We start from the raw sequence: 14738 nt of genomic DNA, 5'->3' as shown, positions 1-14738 counted from the left end.
CAGGTGTGAGACCCCAAACCCACCGAGACAGACGGGCCAAACATCCTCATCCACATTTCACTAAGCAAGTGAGGTAGGCGCTTTAGCCAGACCATCAGGTGTCCCTCTCTCCCACCGTGCGGACAAACGGTCCCTCAGGGGCCGTCTCAGGCTGTACCTACCATAGGCACTGATGGAGCACCACTGGCGACGCCCACGCTCACCTCGGTGTCGCTGACGTCACTGACGCTGGCCCCTCCTTCTTCCCTAAAAGTTAACACACAGACGAAATGTACATCGCACACATTAAGAAGACACTCCTTCACCATTTTTTGTTTTTGTTTTTTTGAGACAGGTTCTTACTCTGCTCACCCAGGCTGAAGCGCAGTGGTACGATCTCGACTCACTGCAATCTCTGCCTCCCAGGTTCAAGCAGTTCTCCTGCCTGAGCCTCCTGAGTAGCTGCGACTACAGGCGAGTGCCACCACACCAAGCTAATTTTTGTATTTTTTTGTAGAGACCGGGTTTCCCCATGTTGGCCAGGCTGGTCTCGAACTCCCAGGCTCTAGCAATCTGCCCACCTCAGCCTCCCAAAGTGCTGGATTTACAGGCGTGAGCCACCGTGCACGGCTTCTTTAACCATTTTAAGAATACGATGACAAAACCATAACTAGAATATTCAGTGGCTGGCATCTTGTTTAACAAATGCACACTAAAAGATGCTCCTAAGAGTCTTCCCGTTACAGTAAGAATTTCTGAACTGTATTACTTACTGGCTCCAGCTGGCCTTCTCAAACTGCCACACCACCCTTCATGGCATGCACCCCTCGCCCAGCTGAGCTCAGCCCCTTCCCGCACCTGCCCGACACTTTCCTCCCACCTACAAGACTGTGTGTACCCTGTGCCCCTCCTGGAACAGCCCCTCTGCACGGCCTCTTCTCCAACTCCCACCAGTCATGCAAGGCACAGTTCAAAGGTCACTCCCTCCACAGAGAGCCATTCTCGGCCTTAGCTGGAGCTAAACTGCCCTCCCCAGACCCTCCGTCTCCTCTCCTACCATTCTAGTCGGCACTCATAACTGCCTACCTTGCATTTCAGCCCTTTAAGTACATTCTTTCCATAAACACATGAGGGTGGGACTCTGAGTCACCTGTTCCCACTCTTGTGTGATTTTTTTTTTTTTTGAGACAAAGTCTTGCTCTGTTGCCCAGGCTGGAGTGCAGTGGCACATCTTGGCTCACTATAACCTCTGCCTCCTGGGTTCAAGCAATTCTTTTCTTTTTTTTTTTTTTTTTTTTTTTTTTTGAGACAGAGTCTCACTCTGTCGCCCAGGCTGGAGCGATCTTGGTTCACTGCAACCTCCACCTCCTGGGCTCAAGCGATTCTTCTGCCTCAGCCTTCCAAGTAGCTGGGATTACAGGCACCCATCACCACGCCTGGTTAATTTTTGTATTTTTAGTAGAGACAGGGCTTCACCATGTTGGCCAGGCTGGTCTCAAACTCCCGACCTCAGGTGATATGTCTGCCTCAGCCTCTCAAAGTGCTGGGATGACAAGCGTGAGCCACTGTTCCCGGGTACACAGATTATTTCCAGGCTATGGTGTGGCACGTGCATCAGAGCCCACAGTCCATCCTGCCTGACTCGAACATCTCTAGCACAAGCCCAGGCACAGTCAAGGCCCATGGTAAACATTCAGTGCACAGGGAGGGAGTGGGAAAACCCTCCAGGTGAGTCCCTTGAACCTGACTCTTTGCTTTTGACAGTCGTTCCCATAGAGATGTGTTACGGGTTCAGCTGTGCCTCCCACAAACTTACGGGGAAGTCCTAACTTGTCTGAAACAAGTACATGCAGCAGAAAGAGCGTTGCCCTGAAGCTCCCCACACACCCCTTCCATTTTTTATTTTTATTCTAATTTTTTAATCTTTTTATTTGAGACAGAGTCTCGTTCTGTCGCCCAGGCTGGAGTGCAGTGGCGCAATCTCAGCGCACTGCAACCTCCGCCTCCCGGGTTCAGGCATCCTCTGCCTCAGCCTCCCAAGTAGCTGGCACTACAAGCAGCTGCCACCATGTCTGGCTAATTTTTGTATTTTTAGTAGAGATGTGGTTTCACTATGTTGGCCAGGTTGGTCTTGAACTCCTGACCTCATGATCCACCCGCTTCAGCCTCCCAAAGTGCTGGAATTATAGACGTGAGCCACCACACCCGGCCTTTTTTTTTTTTTTTTTTTTTTTTGAGTAAGACTCTCACTCTGTCACCCAGGCTGGAGTGCAACGGTGCCACCTTGGCTCACTGCAACCTCCACCTCCTGGGTTCAAGCAATTCTCTTGCCTCAGCCTCCCGAGTGGTTGGGATTACAGGTGCATGCCCCTACGCACGGCTAGTTTTTATATTTTTAGTAGAGGCAGGGTTTCATCATGCTGGCCAGGCTGGTCTCGAACTCCTGACCACAAGTGATCCATCTCCCCTCTGCCTCCTAAAGTGCTGGGATTACAGGTGTGAGCCACCGCACCCAGGCCCCTTCCATTTTTTTTTTTTTTTAAAATAACACAGATAATTGATTACGTTACATTAATAATATCTAACAAGGCTCTAGAGCTGGTAATTTCTGGGCTTGATATCACCACCAATAGCTCGAGTTCTTCCCATTTTACATTTTGCCATCCTCAGAAAATTGGCTCTGTCCTCAGTCAAGCCCAGTTAAGACAGCTACATTTCCAGGAGAAGAAAAGCCTGTTTCTCTTTCAGCGTTTCTTTTTATGTGAGAAAATCTTTCAGAAAAAAAAATAATGGCCAGACAGGGAGTGGGGCATGGTGGCTCATGCCTGTAATCCCATCACTTTGAGAGGCCAAGATGGGTGGATTACCTGAGGTCAGGAGTTCGAGGTCAGCCAGACCAACAGAAACCCCGTCTCTGCTAAAAATACGAAATTAGGCCGGGCGCGGTGGCTCAAGCCTGTAATCCCAGCACTTTGGGAGACCGAGACGGGCGGATCACGAGGTCAGGAGATCGAGACCATCCTGGCTAACACAATGAAACCCCGTCTCTACTAAAAATACTTAAAAAAATTAGCTGGGCGAGGTGGCGGGCGCCTGTAGTCCCAGCTACTCAGGAGGCTGAGGCAGGAGAATGGCGTAAACCCGGGAGGCGGAGCTTGCAGTGAGCCGAGATAGCGCCACTGCACTCCAGCCTGGGCGACAGAGCGAGACTCCGTCTCAAAAAAAAAAAAAAAAAATACGAAATTAGCTGGGCATGGTAGCACATGCCTATAATGCCAGCTACTCGGGAGGCTGAGGTAGGAGAATTGCTTGAACCCAGGAGGCGGAGTCAGCAGTGAGCCAAGATCGCACCATTGCACTCCAGCCTGGAAAACAAGAGCAAACTCTATCTCAAAAACAACAACAACAAAAACCCAATGGCAAGGGAATAAGCATATCAAACTGGCTTAGGCTAATTAGGATTTATTCCTGAGTTGGGGATATGATCACCTTCCCTGAGCAAAACTCTTGATATAATTAACCAAGAAAAAAAAAACGAAAAAAGGATATGTGTCAGCTACAAGTGTCTTGACAGATCAACTGAGCCAACTGAGATTTAACAAGTTGAGACTCTCAAAGCAGTTTGGTTAATTTCCTTGACATTAGTTATTTACTAATGTTTACCAAATTGCTACTTTGTGTCATACTTTCTACTAGTCATTTACCTAACAATATCATGGCATTAAAATAAACTAAATCTTTATTTTCGTCAAAAGGGATGCCAAGTAAGATAGAAACAGAGCTCCTGTCTAAAACATCTTTTTTTTTTTTCTTTTTTGAGATGGAGTCTAGCTCTGCTGCCCAGGCTAGAATGCAGTGGCGCAATCTTGGCTCACTGCAACCTCCACCTCCCAGGGTTTAAGCGATTCTCCTGCCTCAGCCCTCTGAGTAGCTGGGATTACAGGCGCCCGCCACAATGCCCAGCTAATTTTGTATTTTTAGTAGAGGCAGGGCTTCACCATGTTGTCCAGGCTAGTCCTGAACTCCTAACCTCAGGTGATCCACCCGCCTCAGTCTGCCAAAGTGTTGGGATTACAGGCGGCCTAGAGCCACCGTGCCCAGCCGACATCTTTTTCTTTCTTTCTTTGCAGGCTCCCCACCTGCTTTTTCTAGGTTTCAACCATAAGCCTCCAATCTCTTATCATCAGGTGGTTAGGTTGGAGTAATTCCAGCCAGGACCCTGGCTGGGCACTGGAGCTCAACCATGCCTGCAGAATAAGGAATGACATATTTATATCATCACTAAGAATAAAAGCTACCACTTTTTTTTTTTTTTGAGTCAGCATCTCACTCTGTCGCCCAAGCTGGTGTGCAGTGGCGTGTTCTCGGCTCACTGCAACCTCCGCCTCCTGGGTTCAAGTGATTCTCCTGCCTCAGCCTCCTGAGTAGTTGGGACTACAGGCGCATGCCACCATGCCCAGCTACTTTTTTGTATTTTTAATAGAGATGGGGTTTCACTGTGTCAGCCAGGATGGTCTCGATCTCCCGACCTCATGATCTGCCTGCCTCGGCCTCCCAAAATGCTGGGATTACAGGTGTGAGCTACTGCCCCTGGCAAATCACTTATTAAACACTAGCATGTGTCAGGCACTGGGTGGGGTAGTTTATGAGTATTCTTCTCCACTGTGTATATTCATATTATCATCTCATGTGATGCCCAAAGGCAGATGATATGGTTTGACTGTATCCCAATCTCACCTTGAATTGTAATAATTACCACGAGTCAAGGGCAGGGCAAGGTAGAGATAAACGAATCATGGGAGTGGTTCCCCATGTACTGTTCTCATGGTAGTGAATAAATCTCGTGAGATTTGATGGTTTCATAAACTCGAGTTCCCCTGCACAAGCTCTCTTGCCTGCCACCACGTATGATGTGCCTTTGCTCTTCCTTCACCTTCCGCCATGATTGTGACTGTGAGTCAATTAAACCTCTTCCTTTTATAAATTACCCAGTTTTGGGTATGTCTTTATTAGTAGCATGAGAACAGACTCATACAGCAGGAATTCTCCCCATTTTACAGATGAGGAAAATGGGGGCCGGAGAATAAAAAGAAGAGGAGAGAGTGCAGCCTGTGGACAGCCTACATGCTTCCCTCCCACACCAGACGACAACTACTGTTTCACATATGCCTCCCACATCAGATAGCAGCCTCCTGCGGGGCAGCAGAGTGGGCTGGCTCAGGAGTGGGCTGACTCGCGTCTGTTCTCATGTCTGGTACGCAGCCAGCCAGGCCTGGTGTGGGGCTCCAAAATCGTGTGTAGACAAGTGATCCGCCGGGCCATGCCCCACAGTGCAGAAAAATGGGTGATTCCTTCTCAACCCTAAGCAATATTAAGCCCTCTTCCTTAGAAAAGTAAATAAATACCTAATATCAGATTGTTTTATTGTTTTATAACACAGAAAAACAGACGTAGGGTTAAGGGTACTGAGTAACATGTTGTATCTCTCCTGGTTCACGTGAATTGATGCATCTGAATGTTATGCCACTTTCTAAACTGAGTATCATAAAAACCTAATCAGGAAAAACAGAGAGTGACATATTGACCTTTTATGTTGAATGCAGCTCAGAACTGGGGTTGCGGCTGTCACCACCTGAGATGTGCCCACCACAGAAAGCCATCCTGAAACCAGAGAGCTGCTGGTTATTTTCAGAAGACAGCCTGGGTCTCGCTCCTGGGGCAACGGGGTAGTATCACCATGAGCTCGAAGAGAAGGTTTCCCACGAACACCCTGGGTGTCAGGGCCATTGATGGTTTAACTTCTCATCTATCCACACAGCCCTGACAGCCACTCAGTGCCAGGCCTGCGACAGAGAGACATTAAACTGAGAGCCCAGACGGGGTCGGGGAGCGCAGGAGACACATTCAACAAGCTGTAAGGCCTGCCCGCAGCACAGGGCTTCAACAACACATCACAGTTCAACTGCGGCCTGGGAAGAAAGGGATGGTTAATTTGATCCAGCAGCAAATCAGGTCAGCTTCACTCCAGAAGATTCCAAATCCATCCTCAACTCCCATAGTGTCCCCTCTCTCCTGGGCAACTGCAGCAGGCCCCACTCTGTCCCCTGCTACTCTCCTCACTCCACTACAACCCATTTCCCTCCGAGCAGCGGACCAGTGTGTGACACACACAACACTAACCATGTCACCCTGCTCACCACCCCACAGTAGATTCCTATTGCACTAAAAACGAAGCTAGTGGTCCTCTATGGCCTACAAGGCCAGCCCTGCAGATATGGACCATCACCTCTTAGTCCTTGTCTCTCACCAACCCTCTGTAGCCCCTGACCTTCTTTCAGCTCCTGACACCCCACAAGCTGCATTTTGTCTCAAGCCTTTGCTCTTCCTCCAGATCTGGCCCCTTCTCAAAAGTCAACTGCTCAGAGTGGCTTTCCCCAACCACTCAATCTCAATCCTTCTCATTCTACCACACTGTCACTTTATTTTCTCCATGGCACTTGGGTTGTAAGCAATCATTTAGTCCAGTGCTACTCAAAGCATGGCCCATGGGTCAGCAGCACCTGGAGCTTGTTAGAAATACAGATTCTTTGGGAGGCCAAGGCAGGTGGATCACCTGAGGTCAGGAGTTCGAGACCAGCCTGGCTAACATGGTGAAACTCTGTCTCTACTAAAAATACAAAATTAGTTGCGCGTGGTGGCGCACATCTACGATCCCAGCTACTCGGGAGGCTGATGCAGGAGAATCACTTGAACCTGGGAGGTGGTGGTTGCGCCACCACACTCCAGCCTGGGCAACAGAGTGAGACTCCATCTCAAAAAAAAAAAAGGCTGGGCGCGGTGGCTCACGCCTGTAATCCCAGCACTTTGGGAGGCCGAGGAGGGCGGATCACAAGGTCAGGAGATCGAGACCACGGTGAAACCCCGTCTCTACTAAAAATACAAAAAAAAATTAGCCGGGCGCGGTGGGGGCACCTGTAGTCCCAGCTACTCAGGAGGCTGAGGCAGGAGAATGGCGGGAACCCGGGAGGCGGAGCTTGCAGTGAGCCGAGATCGCGCCACTGCACTCCAGCCTGGGCGACAGAGCGAGACTCCGTCTCAAAAAAAACAAACAAACAAAAAAAAAACCACGCAAGAATATGGCCACGCATGGTGGTTCAGGCTTGTAATCCCAGCACTTTGAGAGGCCTAGGTGGGCAGATCACCTGAGGTCAGGATCTCGAGACCAGCCTGGCCAACATGGCGAAACCCCATCTCTACTAAAATTTAAAAAATTAGCTGGGCATGGTGGCGCGCGCCTGTAATCGCAGCTACACAGGAGGCTGAGGCAGGAGAATCGCTTGAACCCGAGAGGCGGAGGTTGCAGTGAGCCGACATCGCGCCACTGCACTCCAGCCCGGGCAACAAAGTGAGACTCCGTCTAAAAATAAATAAATAAATAAATAAATAAATAAATAAAGTAATAACAATGCCAATGATGACTTCACGTTGAGCAGTGCATTCATTCACAGCGGTATTGTCACTGTCCATCTCCACGCCCGCACTGGGTGACAGTACCATGTTCCACAGTGACTGCTTACCAGTGTCTGTAATTTGAGGGCAGAGTAGGGCCCATCTTTTTGTACCGCCACAACCCGGCACCATAATGTGCTCATCAAATGTTTCCTGAGCAAAGAACCTGCTTTGCAAATGCCAAAAGGGCTAACGAATGATAAGATACTTTCACTTCCAGAATTAATCCCCTATAATGCCCCAGCTACTCTATGGAGAGGATAACTACCTCTCCCTGCCCTCCTAGCTGATGGGGAATCAGAGAGGGGAAATGTCTTGTTCCAGTCACCTAGCGAGAAGACACAAGGCTCTTGTCTCCTGCCCTGAGTTCTCTCCACAGGTACACTGCGCCTTGCAAAAGATGCCAACAGAAACAACACAGATTGCAAATGTATGGGAAACGTGTAGGAACAATCAAAGTCTGGCAAATAATAAACATAATGATGCAATAACAACAATCGGACAGCACGAGGTAAGTCATAGGAACTCAGCGGAGGGAGAAAGGCATGGTGGTTAGCGCGGGCTTCCAGGACTACGCGGATCCGGCGAGCAGTATCTGAACCGCATTTTCGCAGCCCCGTAGACATAGGCGCCCACACTCTCTCACCCATGCGCACTCGCCCGCCCGCGCGCAGCCACACCCTCGGTGCCCGGGAGGCGGTGGCCTGGGCAACAGGACCTCACCTGTGGGCTCGGAGCGCCGAGGGACTCGGAGGAGCGCCCTGCAGGGATGCCTCGAGCCGCGCCCCCGCCCCGCCTCCAGCCCCTCTCCAGCCCCTCTCCAGCGCCTCTCCAGCGCTCGCAGAAGGACGCAGCCAGCTGCCAGGCGCACCGGCCCGCCCCGCCCCGCGCCGCACTCTACTTCCAGGGCGGCGCCCTGGCAACCCAAGACGCAACCGCCGGCGCTGCGACTACTTCCGGAGTCAGACTTGCCTGGGGCTCCTCTGAGCTTTTTGTCCCGGGCGCCCGCTATGCTCCGGGCTTAAATCCTAGGAAATGCCAGGCCATCCAACTTCGACACCTTCGGGGCCCAGAAAGGAGACTGAGAAGGGTCTGAAGCATGGGATTGAGTCTAAAAAGGAAGGTAGAGCGGTATGATGATTAGGTCCGAATCCTAGGTTCAGTCTTAATCCGCTGTTTAGCCTCTCCTACCCCCTCTACCTCAGCTTCCTTATCTGAAGAAATGGTGATGTTGGTAGCAGGCGCCTCCTAGGGTGGTCGTAAGGATAACGTGATATGCTGGACCCAGCATGGAGTCATCAACACATGGCCCACTGAAGAACACCTTGTTTCCTAAGGGTTCCTCAAAACATATTGTAAACCCCTTCCATTAGGAAGAGGCAACCTGGCCCAGTGAGGACCTTAAAACTGAAACTGGACCTGAATCTGAATCCCCTGTCCAAAAAACGACTAGCTATGTGGCTTAGGCAGATCACTTCATTTCTCTGAACCTCAGTTTCCTTGTCTGTAAATTGGAGATAACACCTACATTGAAGGGTTCTTGGGAAGACTATTTTAAAAAATAAATAAATAAAAGGAATGTAGTTGACATAGCACATGGTAGTTGCTCAAATACTTGTTTAATTGATTCATAATAAAAGCATGTATCCCAGACAGCTCTCAGCTATAAAAGAGCACTGGAGGGCAGGGTGCGGTGGCTTAAGCCTGTAATCCCAGCACTTTGGGAGGCTGTCGTGGGTGGATGACCTGAGGTCAGGAGTTGGAGAGCAGCCTGACCAACATGGTGAAACCCCATCTCTACTAAAAATACACAATTAGCCGGGTGTGGTAGTGCATGCCTGTAATACCAGCTACTTGGAAGGTTGAGGCAGGAGAATCGCTTGAACCAGGGACTGGGAGATTGCAGTGAGCCAAGATCATGCCACTGCACTCCAGCCTGGGCAATAAGAGCGAAACTCCGTCTCGGGGAAAAAAAAGTGCACTTGAAACTTGACAGGCCGTGGGAAAGAAGAGAAACAACAGGCTTTACATCCCTGCTCTGCTCTGATGCATTATAGCTGTCTGAGTGTCAGCAAACCCACGGAATTTTTTTTTTTTTTTTTTTTGAGAGGGAGTTCTGCTCTTGATGCCCAGGTTGGAGTGCAATGGTGCCATCTCAGCTCACTACAACGTCCGCCTGCCAGGTTGAAGCGATTCTTCTGCCTCAGCCTCCCGTGTAGCTGGGATTACAGCGCCTGCCACCACGCCCAGCTTTTTTTTTTTTTTTTTTTTAAGTAGAGATGGGGTTTCTCCATGTTGGTCAGGCTGGTGTCGAACTCCCGACCTCAGGTGATGCACCCGCCTCCGCCTCCTAAAGTACTGGGATTATAGGCATGAGCCACCTTATCCAGCCAAACCCACCATATTAAATACAGTTTCTTTGTACTCCCAGCACTTTGGGAGGCTGAGACGGGTGGATCACAAGGTCAGGAAATCGAGACCATCCTGGCTAACATGGTGAAGCCTGTTTCTACTAAAATATACAAAAAACTAGCTGGGCGAGGTGGCGGGCGCCTGCAGTCCCAGCTACTCGGGAGGCTGAGGCAGGAGAATGCCGTTAACCTGGGAGGCGGAGCTTGCAGTGAGCTGAGATCTGGCCACTGCACTCCAGCCTGGGTGACAGAGCAAGACTCCGTCTCAAATAAATAAATAAATAAATAAATAAATACAGTTTCCTTACTGTGAATTGGAAATAATGATCATCTCTCAGGGTGATGAAAACATTTAAATCCCTTGTGAATAGCACCTAGAAGGGTGTTTAACAGGTTTTACCACTTCCTTCTGCCCCCATGTGGCATACAGGCCATTCCAAAGAATAGTGAATACAGTTTTAGGAAAATTTGTGACCAACGTGAAAATTAACTGGAAGCTAGTAGTTCTGAGAGAAAAGAGGAAACCGAAGGCCTGACTCACAATGCTAATCTAATTGTGTAAACCTAGTTAAAAAAATCTTCAAGATAAAATCTTGCCATCAAGATAAAATCATTGCCATAAAGTCCAAATTCCTTAATATGTTTTTAGTTTTAATCTTAACCATTTTCCTATATATAGGCTTGGTTTCCTGTCATGCCTAGGAAGACTCATCCACATAAGTTGAAAAAAAAACCTTATGAAACCAGATATACAATAAACTGAAAATACATGGGGCCGGGCGCGGTGGCTCATGCCTGTAATCCCAGCGCTTTGGGAGGCCGAGGTAGGCGGATCACAAGGTCAGGAGATCAAGACCATCCTGGCTAATATGGTGAAACCCCCTCTCTACTAAAAATACAAAAACAAAATTAGCTGGGCATGGTGGCGGGCACCTGTAGTCCCAGCTACTTGGGAGGCTGAGGCGGGAGAATGGCGTGAACCCGGGAGGCGGATCTTGGAGTGAGCCGAGATTGCGCCACTGCACTCCAGCCTGGGTGACAGAGCAAGACTCCATTTCAAAAAAAGAAAAAAAAAAGAAAATACATGCATGGCGTATGATAAAGCATTAATATGCACAACATACAGAGTTTGCACAAATCAATGAGAAAAAAAGCAATACAAAAATGGGCAAAGGTCAGGCGCAAGTAGCTGGGATTACAGGTGCTAGCCACCAGGCCCAGCTAGTTTTTTATTTTTATTTTTGGTAGAGACAGGGATTCACCATGTTGGCCAGGGTGGTCTCAAACTCCTGACCTTTAGTGATCCACCAGCCTTGGCCTCCCAAAGTGCTAGGATTACAGGAACAAACCACCACCCCTGGCCAAGATAGTTAAACTACAGAAATTGTCTTAATCCAGAACAGATTCGTTTCCAGATTTGGTTTTCTGCCTAAGCGACCATCTGCTATAAATCTGTGACATAGCTGGAAAGCTAGAAGAGGCACTCCCAGTAGACAGAACAGTGAGCAATTCCTGGACCGTGTGATGAGAACAGATAAATGGGGAAATCCCAATACAAATGAGAACAAATACTCTCTACCAATCAAAAGAGACAATCTCCAAAGAAGTGACCTTTCGAGGCCGGGTGCAGTGGCTCATGCCTGTAATCCCAGAACTTTGAGAGGCCAAGGCGGGCGGATCCCCTGAGGTCAGGAGTTCGAGATCAGCCTGGCTAACATGGTGAAACCCCATCTCTACTAAAAATACACAAATTAGCCAGGCCTAGTGGTGCTCACCTGTAATCCCAGCTGCTCGGGGGGCTGTGGCAGGAGAACAACTTGATCCCAGGAGGCAGGATTGCACCATTGCCCTGCAGCCTGGGCGACAAGAGCGAAACTCTATCTCAAAAAAAAAAAAAAAAGAAAGAAAGGAAGCAAGTTTTCAGCCCAGGAGGCAGAGGTTGCAGTGAGCCGAGATCTCGCCACTGCACTGCAGCCTGGGCAGCAAAGCAAGACTTCGTCTCAAAAAAAAAAAAAAAAAAAAAAAAGAGTTTTCAGAACAAAACTCTGGAATCACCCTAGAATGTAAGAAGGAAACCCACGCCGCTGAATGGGTTTCCTTAGAGACCAATTGGGTTCTCTGGTATTTAGTCTGAAGCCATTAGAATGACTCATCAAAGAGTGAGTTCAAACAGTTCTGGTTCAGACGAAAAGTATTAAGGAAAACCAGCTACTCAGGAGACTGAGGTAGGAGAATTGCTTGAGCCTGGAAGGTTGAGGCTGCAGTGAGCTGTGACTGCACCACTGCACTCCAGTCTGGGTGACAGAGTGAGACCTCATCTCAAAAAGCAAACAAAAATGTCCTCATAGCCCACCACCTGTTTCTGTGCAGCTTAAAAGCTAAGAATGGTTTTTACGTATGGCCGTTTGAAATCCATTTATGAATAGGGAACATACTAATTTTGAACCCCAATTAAGTGAAATGTCCTTCTTCCTCCAAAAGAACTTTCTTATTCTCAGCTGGGCGTAATGGCTCACACCTGTAATCCTAGCACTTTGGGAGGCCAAGGTGGGCAGATCACCTGAGGTCAGGAGTTTGAGACCAGCCTGGTCAACATGGGGAAACCCCATCTCTACTAAAAATACAAAAATTAGCTGGGCGTGGTGGTGCGCACCTGTAGTCCCAGCTATTTGGGAAGGCTGAGGCAAGAGAATCGCTTGAACCCAGGAGGCAAAGGTTGAAGTGAGCCAAGATCGTGCCACTGCACTCCAGCCTGGGTGACAGAGCAAGACTCCGTCTCAAAAAAAAAAAAAAAGAAGTTTATTATTCATTATAGACCTGTGTGTTACTCCAAATTTTCGATACAATTATTCATTTTTAATTTCATCAATTTAAAGAGTTATGCAAACTTGTGCAACTTGTAAGTGACAGAGTCTGGCTTTGAACCCAGGACGCCTGACCATTCATGCTGCTGCCTCTCAGGAGGGGTGGTGGCGTGCTTTCTTAGTGATGACTGGAGCTTTGCTAACATCACCTCCTATAATCTCCCACACAACCGCCTCCCAGGCCCGGAGCACATTCAGCTCATCATCATTTACTCTTGGCTCCATCTAGTGGAACCAACACGAATCTGGAGTCCAAATTGCCAACTCATACCCTTCAGCAGCTGTCTAGTTGTGAGGCCTTGAGAAGTCCCAAGGCTTCTGGCTACAGTGTTCTCACCTTAAACCCGGGAGGTGAGTGAAGCACCAGCACCCGAGGGAAGAAATGCTTAGGGCCTGGCATAGTAAAGTGTTCAATAAACATTGTTGCCCTCCGGCATGTTGCCTCATCCCTGCAATCCCTGTACTTTGGGAGGCCAACACAGGAGGATCGCTTGAGGTCAGGAGTTCCAGACCAGCCTGGCCAATATAGCAAGACCCCATTTCTGGAAAAAAAAATCTTTTTAATTAGCCAGGTATGGGGGCGTACGCCTGCAGTCCTACTCAGCTACTCAGGAGGCTGAGGTGGATCACTTGAGCCTAGAAGATTGAGGCTGCAGTGAGCTATGATCCTGCCACTTCACTCCAGCCTGGCCAACAGAACAAGACCCTGTCTGTAAGAGAAAAAAAGTTAAAATAATAATAATAATAATAATTTTAAGGCTGGGCACGGTGCCTCACACCTGTAATCCCAGCACTTTGGGAGTCCGAGGCGGGTGGATCACCTAAGATCAGGAGTTCGAGACCAGCGTGACCAACATAGCGAAACCCCGTCTCTACTAAAAATACAAAAATGAACTGGGCGGCCGGGCGCGGTGGCTCAAGCCTGTAATCCCAGCACTTTGGGAGGCCGAGGTGGGCGGATCACGAGGTCAGGAGATCGAGACCATCCTGGCTAACAACCTCGTCTCTACTAAAACTACAAAAAACTAGCCGGGCGCGGTGGCGGGCGCCTGTAGTCCCAGCTACTCGGGAGGCTGAGGCAGGAGAATGGCGTAAAACCCGGGAGGCAGAGCTTGCAGTGAGCTGAGATCCGGCCACTGCACTCCAGTGGTGTGCAGTGGGTGACAGAGCAAGACTCCGTCTCAAAAAAAAAAAAAAAATGAACTGGGCATGGTGGTGTGCACCTGTAATCCCAGCAACTTGGGAGACTGAGGCAGGAGAATTGTTTGAACCCGGGAGACGGAGGTTACAGTGAGCCGAGATCACACCATTGCACTCCAGCCTGAGCAACAGGGCGAGACTCCGTCTTAAAAAAAAAAAAGAATTTTAAGATGGCAACAGCAGCATTAAACAAACTGCAGGGCTTGTCTGAGCACAGGGTCCTGTGGGTCTGTACAGGTCACAGGCCCATGAGGCTGGCCCTACCCTAAGAAGCTGGCCAAGCTCCCCTCAATCAATCCCCACAAGAACTCTGCTGAGTTAATGGTGTTTATCACCATTTTTTAGAAAATAGTGGTAAAGGCTGGGTGCGGTAGCTCAAGCTTGTAATCCCAGCACTTTGGGAGGCCGAGACAGGCGGATCACAAGGTCAGGAGATCGAGACCATCCTGGCTAACATGGTGAAACCCCGTCTCTACTAAAAAAATACAAAAAACTAGCTGGGCGAGGTGGCGGGCACCTGTAATCCCAGCTACTCGGTAGGCTGAAGCAGGAGAATGGCGTAAACCCGGGAGGCAGAGCTTGCAGTGAGCCGAGATCCAGCCACTGCACTCCAGCCTGGGCGACAGAGTGAGATTCCGTCTCCAAAAAAAAAAAAAGAAAACAGTGGTAAATTGGCTGGACGTAGTGGCTCATGCCTGTAATCTCAGCACCTTGGGAGGCCGAGGCAGGCGGATCACCTGAGGTCAGGGGTTCTCCACCAGCCTGACCAACATGG

At 49.2% G+C, this 14738-nt stretch overlaps 2 protein-coding genes across 7 annotated transcripts in view; both read right to left on the bottom strand.

Moving 5' to 3' along the window:
- The window catches only part of TTLL1 (TTL family tubulin polyglutamylase complex subunit L1), a 42719-nt gene extending 34349 nt beyond the window's left edge, over positions 1-8370 (bottom strand). For 2 of the 6 annotated variants that reach the window (XM_045363505.2, XM_065522043.1), the window contains exons 1-3: positions 8212-8370; positions 5565-5640; positions 162-246 (exon numbers count right to left, since the gene is read on the bottom strand). The gene's annotated coding sequence lies outside the window, so the exon portion shown is untranslated. The remainder of the gene's footprint in view (positions 1-161; positions 247-5564; positions 5641-8211) is intronic. The other 4 variants (XM_045363504.2, XM_045363507.2, XM_065522042.1 and 1 more) reach the window with 2 other exon arrangements.
- TTLL12 (tubulin tyrosine ligase like 12) overlaps positions 1-14738 on the bottom strand; it is a 233898-nt gene that overhangs the window by 119883 nt on the left and 99277 nt on the right. The window lies entirely within an intron of this gene.

This window comes from Macaca fascicularis, chromosome 10 (assembly GCF_037993035.2).
Source record: "Macaca fascicularis isolate 582-1 chromosome 10, T2T-MFA8v1.1".
NCBI classification, from domain to species: Eukaryota; Metazoa; Chordata; class Mammalia; order Primates; family Cercopithecidae; genus Macaca; species Macaca fascicularis.
Note: the sequence above shows the minus strand (reverse complement) of the source record. Positions and strands in the feature narration are given on the sequence as shown.